The sequence below is a fragment of the Martes martes genome (assembly GCF_963455335.1).
Source record: "Martes martes genome assembly, chromosome: 1".
Classification (NCBI taxonomy): Eukaryota; Metazoa; Chordata; class Mammalia; order Carnivora; family Mustelidae; genus Martes; species Martes martes.
In genome coordinates this window covers 145,989,579-145,999,901 of record NC_137888.1, presented here as the reverse complement: position 1 = coordinate 145,999,901, position 10,323 = coordinate 145,989,579, and the positions used below count along the sequence as shown (strand labels likewise).

Below are 10,323 nucleotides of genomic sequence, written 5' to 3'. Positions count from 1 at the left end.
CTGGATGTTCCTCTGGATCCAGCCTTCTTGGCAGTGTTGTGGTTTTGTGGGAGACAATGGTTGAGCGTGAATGTGAGATAAAAGAGTTGTAGGCTTTGAGTCCCATGTAGGGCATTACAGTAGCCTAAGTAGCAGCCAGGGAAATGAGGACATCCAGTAGTGGTGCACAAATGAAACTCCCTGAACCAATCAAGATAGTCTAAGAAAGTTAAGTGGGGCCTAGACCCACTTCGTCCCGCTCCTGACCCTCCCCCCCTCATTCAAGGTGGCTCACCCTACCATGCAGGGCCAAAAAGCACTGCCTTCTTGACATCCTTAAGGTGTTCTGGGTTCACAGTAAGATCATTACTCAATTTCTCGACTTTCATTCATTCAGCAAATGTTTCGGAGGCGCCTCGGTTCTGAAGTCCTCATCCCGCCCAGGCCAGGCTTAGCCTTGCTCAGATCTTCCCGCCAGGCGGACCGTTCTTTCAGGCTCTGAAGAGACTAACCTCCAGGTGGGAAATCTATCCGGCAGGGCCGGAACCTGTCCGGACCAGGAACAGGTTGCTGCCGCCTAGGGGAAGGGTGATCTATGCGGGATCTGCTCATTGGCCTGGCTGGGCCCGCCCTCCCATCTGATAGCCAATGGAATAGCATCCCGCTTCTTGTTTTAGTCTTAGGCTCCGCCTCCTTCCGGAGGTCTGTTGGACAAGTTCGGTCCGGGTACACGGTTTAGACCCGGAGGCAGGGAACGGGGCTTCCTCCTCGCTTGGTCTCTCTTTTCCTCAGGTGTGTCTCTCGGGAGCTAGAAGGGGGGACCCCGAGATGTGGGGCCTTCTGAGTTCTCTAGAGAGAGTTTCAGAGTAGGTATAGGTTGGTAGAACAGTGTGTTGTGTTGACCTTCTTTAGGCGCAGCGCTTACTGGTTTGTGAGGACCTGGAGTGGTGCCCCAAACCTGTTAGCTAGAAAGGCATAGAGGCCGCCCGGAGCCCACGGTGAGCGGCGTGGCTTGGCCTGAAGAGGACTGGAAGGACTCCGCCGGAAATGGGCGCGGTTACTGCTGCTCCTGGGATCCTCACCCAAACCCTTGGGCTCGACTCGATTCGGTGGAGAGGGGGCGCTGAGAGCCCCGGAACGCTGGTCGTCCCCGCCTGTTTCTCGTGCCCACGAAAGCTTCAGATTCTGGTACCCACACGGATCCGAGGTCCTCAAAAAGTTTTAAATGTCTTCACTCCAGGACACGCCATCTATAGAGAAGAGAACTTCGCGGTTGCTCCAGCCGCCTCTTGTCCCAGCTGCGGAGACCTCAGCCCTTCGCCGCGGCCTGTGTGCATCTTAAGGCGCTTTCTGGCTTTTCAGGTGGTCCTTCGCTTACTTTACTTGCCTGGCCTGGTGTAAACCCAATCTGAAAGCTTATTACTGTTCGTAGAGCCAAGTTTGGAGAATATTAAAATAGCTGGGTCGTTTTACCCCAGGATGGGGGCTATTTACTTAGTTCACAAATTGGAGAACGTGGAGCCCTGGATTTGGATTGTCCCATATGAAAGTTTAATCTAAAAATCTCATGAGTCCTATCTACCAAGCACTTAATAGGTGTCCAAAGTTTAGTGGACAAATTCATATATACAGTGTTGAAGATACAGAGAGATTTCTTGACCTTTTCACATCCTTTGTCACTCTTCTCATTACATTCTCTAAACTTTCCATCATTGTCATAACCTAATTGTTAGGGTTCCTAACAATCAGCTTCAAAAAACTGGTCCTTGCTGTTAGTAAAGTGTGTTGGACTGTGATTTGTTTTCAACTTGAGCTTATTATCTATGCTTCAACGCCATAGTTTTGGTTTTCCTCATAGGCAAGTAGGAGGGAGTGTTTTGTAGGGTGGTCTCTGCTGCTGTTCTGCTTCCAAAGGATTTACTTTTCACAGATTGCCACCTGTGCAGATCAGACGTTTCTGCTTCAATCCTTATGTTTCATATGTCAATATCATTAAGTGTCCACTGTAAGGGACATTTCTTACAAAGACAGGATGACAGCATGCTTTAAGGGAACTGGAGTGTGCTCGCTTTGGCAGCACATATACTAAGGGAACTGGAGCACACAACTATAAATCCCTGCTTTTTGTTACCCTGGGACAAAAACCATCCATGAATTTAGCAGTATTGCTTGTGTCAGTTTGCATTGTGTTTTCTTGTACACCCCGCACTTACACCTTCTCTTTTTCCTTATTGGAATCCCTGTAATTGCCAAAAGGCAGTTTTGGTCTCTCCTGACAGCTCTGTTTCTCTGAGAGTCTCAGCTTCGTCTATCTTCATGGATGACTTTCTGAATGGACTAAGAAGGGTCAGTGGAGGAATGCAGTGTACTGAGTATCTCCAGTCTTTTTTCTGATGGTTTGTAGTTCCCGAGACTTTCAGCAAACTGCAGATATGGAGTTGAAATGAGAGTTGTTTTTAAGGTCTCTAAGTGCATTAACTTTTGTGCTTGTTAAATAATTCTGATCTGATAGCAGCTATTTGAATTTCAAGTGTTACCTTTAATGTGTAATCCTTTCTGATTCATTCTACTGAATGGCAGAAGGCTTACTTCTTTTTTTTTTTTTTTAAGATTTTATTTATTTATTTGTGAGAGAGAGTGTGGGAGAGGGGAGAAAGTCAGAGGGAGAAGCAGACTCCCCATGGAGCTGGGAGCCCGACTCGGGACTCGATTCTGGTACTCCGGGATCATGACCTGAGCCAAAGGCAGTACCCCAAAGAACTGAGCCACCCAGGCACCCAGAAGGCTTACTTCTTAGTGATGCACTATTAACTGACCCAGAAAAGGAGTTGGAACTACTTTAGAAATAAAATTGCTTTGCTTCTCTTATACTATAATATTTAGAACTTGGAGTATTTGAGATGAGTCATGAAGTTGATGGATCATTTAATATGGTAATGTGTTTCTTCTCACCACCAACACCGGATACTTATAAAATTGAATGAAGTTTTTATGATCAATCTGTGTATTTAGAGGAAAAAAGAGTAATGGGGAGACATAAGGATATTCCTAATAAACTCTTTTCAAATTCTGTTCTGACTTATTAGAAAATAAAATGGTCCTATTCTAATATTTTAAAGAACGTAAGAGGAAAAACAGATCTGGGGATCTTATGGTGTTTGATGGATTCCTTGTATATAATTCATTCCTAACTGTATTGTGTGGATTCTAGAGTTCTTAACTGGAGCCCCAGCTTTCTTTTCAGCCCATCACATTTTATCCACTGACCACCTGGTTTCCTTTTCTGTCCTTTCCTATGATGTCTTCTCTGGATTACTGAAAATTAAGTTTTCTTGGTCCACCTTCTCATCACACATTCTTGGGATGATTTCTGTTTCCTTTCTCTGTTCCCCTCCATGCCTGCTATTTCATCACTGTGAGATGAGAATTGCCACTGATACAAGGCAGTAACTGATGAATAGTATTACTTCACGTAGCTTCAAACAGGGGAATTGGATATTGTGTACAGGAGTTGTGGTCAGGAGGGTTGATGTTACTAATGCTTCTTTCTTTACATTCAGCTCCTGAGACTTACTTTCCCCCAAGATGGGAATAAAAGAGGTCAGAGGATGACAGTAATGTCCTTAATAGCCAGCCCCCAAGTGAGCTGGGTTTCCTCTACATGTACATGTGCATGTGTGTATGTACAAATGTTTATTTATATATGCATGTATACTTTCATATATGCATATAAAAATGTACATTTTGCATAAATGTACATTTATATAAGTTATATACATACATAATGTAAGTATACATGCATATATAAAATATATGCAAAATACTTTTACGTTTGCATATATTAAATATATAAATTTACTTTCCCATTGAGGTATAACTTCTTTATGACACAAATCTGAACTGCATTGCTCACTTTTGGGAAATATATACCCTTGTATTACCATCAGTCATAGAACATTATTGGTATCTCAAAAGACTACCTCCTGCCCCATCCTGAAGCTGACCGTTATTCTAATCTGTCATCATAGTTAGTTTTATTTATTCTTAAACACATATAAATGCAGTAATTCAACATGTTCTCTTTTGCATCTGCCTTCTTTTGCTCAACATTATGTCAATGAATTTCACTCCTCTTTACACAGAGCAAGTATTTTGTTCTTTTTCATTGCTGAGTAGTTTTCCAGTATCTGATTGCACCATTTTTTATTTACTCATTCATGGAATGTAGCTGGACATTTTGGTTGCCTCCAGATTTTGACCACTGTGCGTAGGAATTCAGTGAATGTTTTTGTATATGTCTTTTGGTGGATGCATGCGCTCATTTGTCTTGGCTATACCTTTTGGAGTCAGATTGCTAAGGCATAGGGTACATATATTTGGTTAGTTTTAGTAGGAGCTCCCCAACAGTTTTCTGAGATGGTTGTTCCAGTTTATACTTTTACCAGCAGTATATGAGATTTCCAGTTGTTCCACGGCCTTGCCAACACTTCTTGCCATTCATTCTTGATAGTTCATTGAGGTTTTAAGATTTCCTTTTCTCTAGTAGCAGTGATACAGAGCACTATTTCATGATATTTTTTGGCTACAGGGATATCCTCTTATGTGAAGTCCTTGTTCAGATATTTTCCCCATTGTTTATTACATCGTGTGTCTTTTCTCTGCGTTGTAGTCCTTTATTATGGCTATGAGTCCTTTGTCAGGTATATGTATTATGAAATAACCTCCCAGTCTGTGGCTTTTTCACTGTCTTCACGGTGTCCTTCAAAAAGCAAACTTTCTCTAGCTCATCCCAAGTAAGCAGTATTTTCCTGTGCCTCTCTATCCTCACTATCTTTGCATGTGGGTGGGGAGTCATAGGCAGATCTGAGAGCTTTGTGCCCAGGGTAGTGGGACAAGGAGACAAGAATGAGGGAAGCACTGGCACAAAAGCAGAACTGGGAAAGGGCAGTAAAATGAACAGCCCAAATAATCATCCAAAGACATTACAAGGTGGGGAGGGACTTAGAGCTAGGGCGATGGCCACATCCAGCTCTATGTTAGTTGTCCTTTTATATACATACTTTCAGACCCAGACCCAAGCCCAGCTCCTATATGGTAATCTATTTTGAGGTCACATATGTTTGGAAGCTCATAATGGAGATGTATTTGGTTCTACGGAAAAGTGTGCTGAACTCTGCCTGGCTGTCTGCCTTTTATTCTCTGTGTCCTTTGCCTCCAAACCTTTCAAATTTCACACAAAAACTCCTCTGGCACATGACGGACCCCATGCTAAATACCTATTATTGTAGATGCCCTTCCTATGCCTCTCAATGATGGTTTTGACCATCACCAAAGTCCTGAGACCTGAGAAAGCAGGAACTTGTCCTTTCAGGAATCAGTAACTTTTGAAGACATGGCTGAGTACTTCACCAAGAAGGAATGGGCCAGCCTGGTGCCTGCTTATAGGGCCTTGTAACAGGGGTTGATGCTGCAAAACTATGGGACTATGGCTTTCTTAGGTAAGTCCTCTCTGCTACTTGTGTCTGTCTGGGCCCTCAGAGGTTAAGGGTTCTCTTGTAACTATTAGCTGACCCCGAATGGCAATGCCAATGGTTGCCAGGCAAGGAGAGCCCCCCATGACTATTTGACCTCCAAGAAAGTTTTCCTTCCTTCTTACATCATAAAAGTTATTCTGTCTTCCTACCTTTCTTTGAGGTGATTCTCTGGATACAGTAGGGCTGGAGCCAAATCTTGGTAGCTTCTCCCTAGTATTGACCTTCCAGGTTATCTTGAGAGAACTCAGCCGATTAGTCTCCCTCTGGGAGATGCTCCGCCATGTGTCTGTTTCCCTATGGGAATCTTCTATCCTCTAACTAAGAAGGTAAGAAATTTTGTTTCCCTTTAAATAGAAATTTGTCTCTCAGAGTGTTTCAGGCTTCCTTGGGAGCACCTTTCAGACATGCCTTTCCAGGACACCTCTCTGTACCTCTTTAGGGTCCCTCTTGCTCGGTTCACCCAGGAATTAATTATTGTCCTTGTCTTGGCTCATTTTGCAGCCACTGGCTGTGATTGACCACTATGACTCTGCTCATCATAGGATACATTTCAAAAATAAGAATATTTACCTACTCATCATCTTCTTTCCTTCAAGTAGTATCACTGACTTCCACATCAGCTCTGATCGCTCAGCAGGAGCAAGGGAGAGAACTATGTGTCACCCAGCCACAGGGACCCCTAAGCAAGAGGAGCAGGAGAGTTGGCCCCAAAAGGTAAGGTAAGCAAAGTGTGCTTTTTGTAACTTTTTCTCTTCCTTTGCTCTTATTTCATCAAAATGAAAGATGTGTGCTCTCTGTGCCTAGCATTAGGGAGTATATTGGGACCTTTGATCACACTTTTTCTGACTGGTCTGTTATTCACTGCTTCCCATCCCTTTAAACCATTCATACACAACACACAGCAATCTTTGTTGTTTACATCCCAGTTTTGCACACACTTGGGTGCTTTTGTCCCTGGGGATATGTGGAAAAATTTTTCTAAATACTGGTTATGTGTGGTCACCTTTTTCCAGTTTTCCCAAGCTTTACAAAATTGATAAGCTCAGTGCAGCATTATCTTGTCCATTAACCAAAAGAACTTACAGAATTTATTTTGGCTCTTCGTGATAATTAACATATTACTAATTTAAAATAATTTTTTATATTGATATACTTTAAGGTAGCTTACAGATATTATGGTTTTCCTCCCCTTTAGGATACATCTCAAAAATAAGAATATTTCCCTACTTAACTAATAAAATAATATTACAAACAACAGAATTTAAAATTCCTCAAAATCTTTAATTCTGGGTAGACAAGAGAAAGGCTTGATTCTTTTAAACATCAGTTTTCAAAATAAGGATTGAAGAGCCATCTTGAATGCTGTTAAATGTCCACTTTCTTTTTCTATCGACTCATGGATTTCCACAGATTTAATGGTTTTTGATTCATTAAAATTATGTACAAAACTGGCTCTCATATCCTTTTTGTAAAAATAGCTTTATTGAGGGACAACTCACAAACTATACACTTCACCAATTTAAAGTGTACAGTTCAGAATGGGAGAAGATATTTACAAATGAATATTTTCTAGTAGGTCCCTCCTTCCGTAGCAGAGTAGAGTTAGCTTCATTATGAAAAGGTATAATCCTTTGTAAGTTGGCTGCTTCTAGGTGACATTTTTAGGAAATAGTGTGATAGGTTACCTCCCTCGCCCTTGTTCACCCTTATTTGTATCTTGCAAATACTACTTTCTTTTGTTGTAACCAACAGTTATGCTTGGTTGGAAGCTGTGGTTTAGAAAAATACAAGTGAGCCAGATGCTGATGACCTTGAGCCAGGACAGTCACAACCTATTTAGAGACCATTTTGTCTAAGGGTAGAGAGTATGAACTCAGAACAAGGTCCGGTAGCTGAAAGCAGTAATGTCACTTAGAGAAGTGGCCTAGAGGGCAAAAACTGTGAAAGGAAAGAATGAGCCTGCTAATAGAGTTTCCAGGTTTATTTAAATAGTGAAGAGGTTTGGGAATCAAAGGATAGGGAGCATTAATCTACAGACTCATCTCTGGAGGGCCAGATGGTTGCCTGGAATGTGGTACCTGTGGCCTGACTGTATTATCTGGTAACTACATCAGAAGGGGCAGGTGATAAGTAATTTAATCTATACACATTCCTGGATTTCTTTTTTTTTTTTTTAAAGATTTTATTTATTTATTTGACAGGCAAAGATCACAAGTAGGCAGAGAGGCAGACAGAGAGTGAGGAAGGGAAGCAGGCTCCCTGCCGAGCAGAGAGCCCGATGCGGGACTTGATCCCAGGACCCTGAGATCATGACCTGAGCCGAAGGCAGTGGCCCAACCCACTGAGCCACCCAGGCGCCCAGACATTCCTGGATTTCTGTTTAAAAGGGAGCTTATCCTTAATATCTGTGTATTGAGATATATGCCTGAAATAACCAGGCAAAGGAGGAGATAAAGACAAGCTGTCACCTTAATCAGCCCTGTACCTCAAGGTAGCCCCACTGGGTTCTGTTAATTTCATGTACTTGTAATTACAAGCCTGCATGGAACTCCTTGTGTCTGGGGCATGTTGGGTCCTTTGAACGTGCTAGGGAACTGAAAATGTTTAGCACAATGCTGGGAGTGATCTTGAGAGTTAATGTTGGAGGGGTGAACAGCACCCCAGATCATTGGGAAACTGGTATGCCGTGCTAGGGAGCCTGAACTTCCTGGACAGAGGAAGCAAGGTCACTTGAGGCATCGACATCGGGGGAATTAAGGGTCAGTGAAATAGGAGCCAGGAAAACTAGATAGACCAGTGCTTCCTAAATGGGAGTCTGTGGAGCAGTGCAAGCTCATGACAACATTTCTACCAGTCTGCCAAGTGAGGAAAATGTAGTGGAAATCTCTGTGTGTAGGCGGAGCTGTATATGCTCACACACGATGGCCCACAGTTCTTGGTAACTTACACTGAAGTTGTCCTTTCTCCTTTTTGGCATTAAATTGATCTCTTATGAAATAACCATGAAGCCTGTAGACTTTTGGTGTAGTTCTGCTTTGTTATTTAATGCTCTTTATTGAAAAATAAAAAGATGGTTGTGCTGTATTTCTGCCTTCTCTCCTGGCCATTCATGTATTTGAAACTGTTTTCGTGAAGTCAAAGAGATAGCTAACCAGTATTATAAGCTTCTTTTCTGGGTCGGCTCTGGAAAATTTTAGTTACGAGGTTAAACTAGTGCTTCTCAGACAACCTGTAGTAAAGGATTCGTTCTTCAGTTCCTCTGACAGTCTTACACTGACAAATCAATGTTTCTGCAGTAGAACGTGACTAATGACACAACTCATGTGACATGTAATTCATTGTATGACTTCAGATCTGGTATAAATTCTGTATGAGGTGACTGATCATATGCTTGGATGTCTTGGCTCTGTCAGATTGCTATATTCTTTTTAAAACATTTATTCTCAATTTCTGCACTTGTGGGCCTGTAAGAAACAGTTCACGGTTGGCCACCAGTCCACAAACTGCCTTTTGATTGCAAGGCATTAGACTGTATCTTTATGGATGAAATCAGGATCCTGTCAGATTAGTGGGCCAAGCAATTGAGCAAAATTGGTCAATCCTGTGGTCACAATATCTTAATGGAAAGTCATTACTTTTCCTGGGACCCTGGAATCTAATGGGGAGTCTCAGACCTTGGAGAGGGAAGAAGTATGACTGGATAGAGGGTCAAGAGTTAGAAGCTGGGCTGCAGAGTACAATTTTCAGAGGGATGATTGCAACCATTGAGGGCTCTTCTTGTATAATACCTGCGCTGATTGAGATCATGTTATTGTGTTTTATTTGAGCTGTGTAATTTGTATCTCCCACATTGTCGGTAAAGATATGCTCTTAAATGAGCTGTGAATGTGTTGTGAAGGGGGTGCTGTGAAGAAAGGCTACTTTAGAGATTGAGTCAAGGTAGAGGTGGCTGGACTCGGGCTAAGTTTGGGAGCTTCCTTGGAGTGGCCCCTTTGGTTATATGGCTGACATGTCAGATGTCCATTTGTGATGGAATCAGCAACTCTGCCTGCTATTGGTAGACCTGAGTATCCTTGTGGGGTGTAGTGCGTAACAGGCGAAGGGCAGGTGGGAGGATATGTTTGGGGAATGCTCAGAACAAATTGCTAGCATGCTGTAACCTTTCCTATTGAGACCCATATGATGATATGATGTCTCCCTTATGTGAGTAGGGGGCCTTTTCTGGAGAACAGGGCTATGCAGGAAGTCCTATTCTCAGCAATAACTGAAACAATAATAGTTATACTTCCATTTATTGAGCACTTACCAAGAGCCAGGTACTATGTTATGGATTTGTAGGCTTGATCTCAATCTTAAAATTGTTCTGTGAGGTAAAGGGTTATTATTGTCTCCAGCTCATAGGTGAATACATTGGGATTTATTGATAAGTCGGAATTGAAACCCAGAAAGTGAGACTCCAGAACCCTTGCATATGATCATGGTGGTACCACCTCCTTTATTCATCTACCCCTGTTGGTGCTTTGTGCCCCAAGCTAGGATCTTTGAGGTCAGGGTTCCTAAACTTCTCTCTTTTCCCTACTCCTGGACTCATGCCACTGAAAGACCTTCCTTGATCCTACGGCAGAGCCAATCACAGTCTCTGTCTACCTTCCCTTCAGGACTGGGAGCAGCTGAAGATCTTGCTGAAAGGTCTTTCTGGTGCATAGTTGAACACTTACCGAAAATAACGGGAGTAAGAGAAAGAAGGATTGGGGAAAGCAGCTGCAGCCTTGATCTCAGCCTGGGGATGAGGAGGAAGGTTATAGAGAAC

At 42.6% G+C, this 10,323-nt stretch overlaps 1 protein-coding gene across 5 annotated transcripts in view; it reads left to right on the top strand.

The window, feature by feature from the left end:
• Nucleotides 1-715: 715 nt before the first annotated feature.
• Nucleotides 716-10,323, top strand: part of GASK1A (golgi associated kinase 1A) — a 79,279-nt gene continuing 69,671 nt past the window's right edge. For all 5 annotated transcript variants that reach the window (XR_013967539.1, XR_013967540.1, XR_013967541.1 and 2 more), the window contains exons 1-4: nt 716-771; nt 1,220-1,341; nt 5,351-5,477; nt 6,110-6,227. The gene's annotated coding sequence lies outside the window, so the exon portion shown is untranslated. The remainder of the gene's footprint in view (nt 772-1,219; nt 1,342-5,350; nt 5,478-6,109; nt 6,228-10,323) is intronic.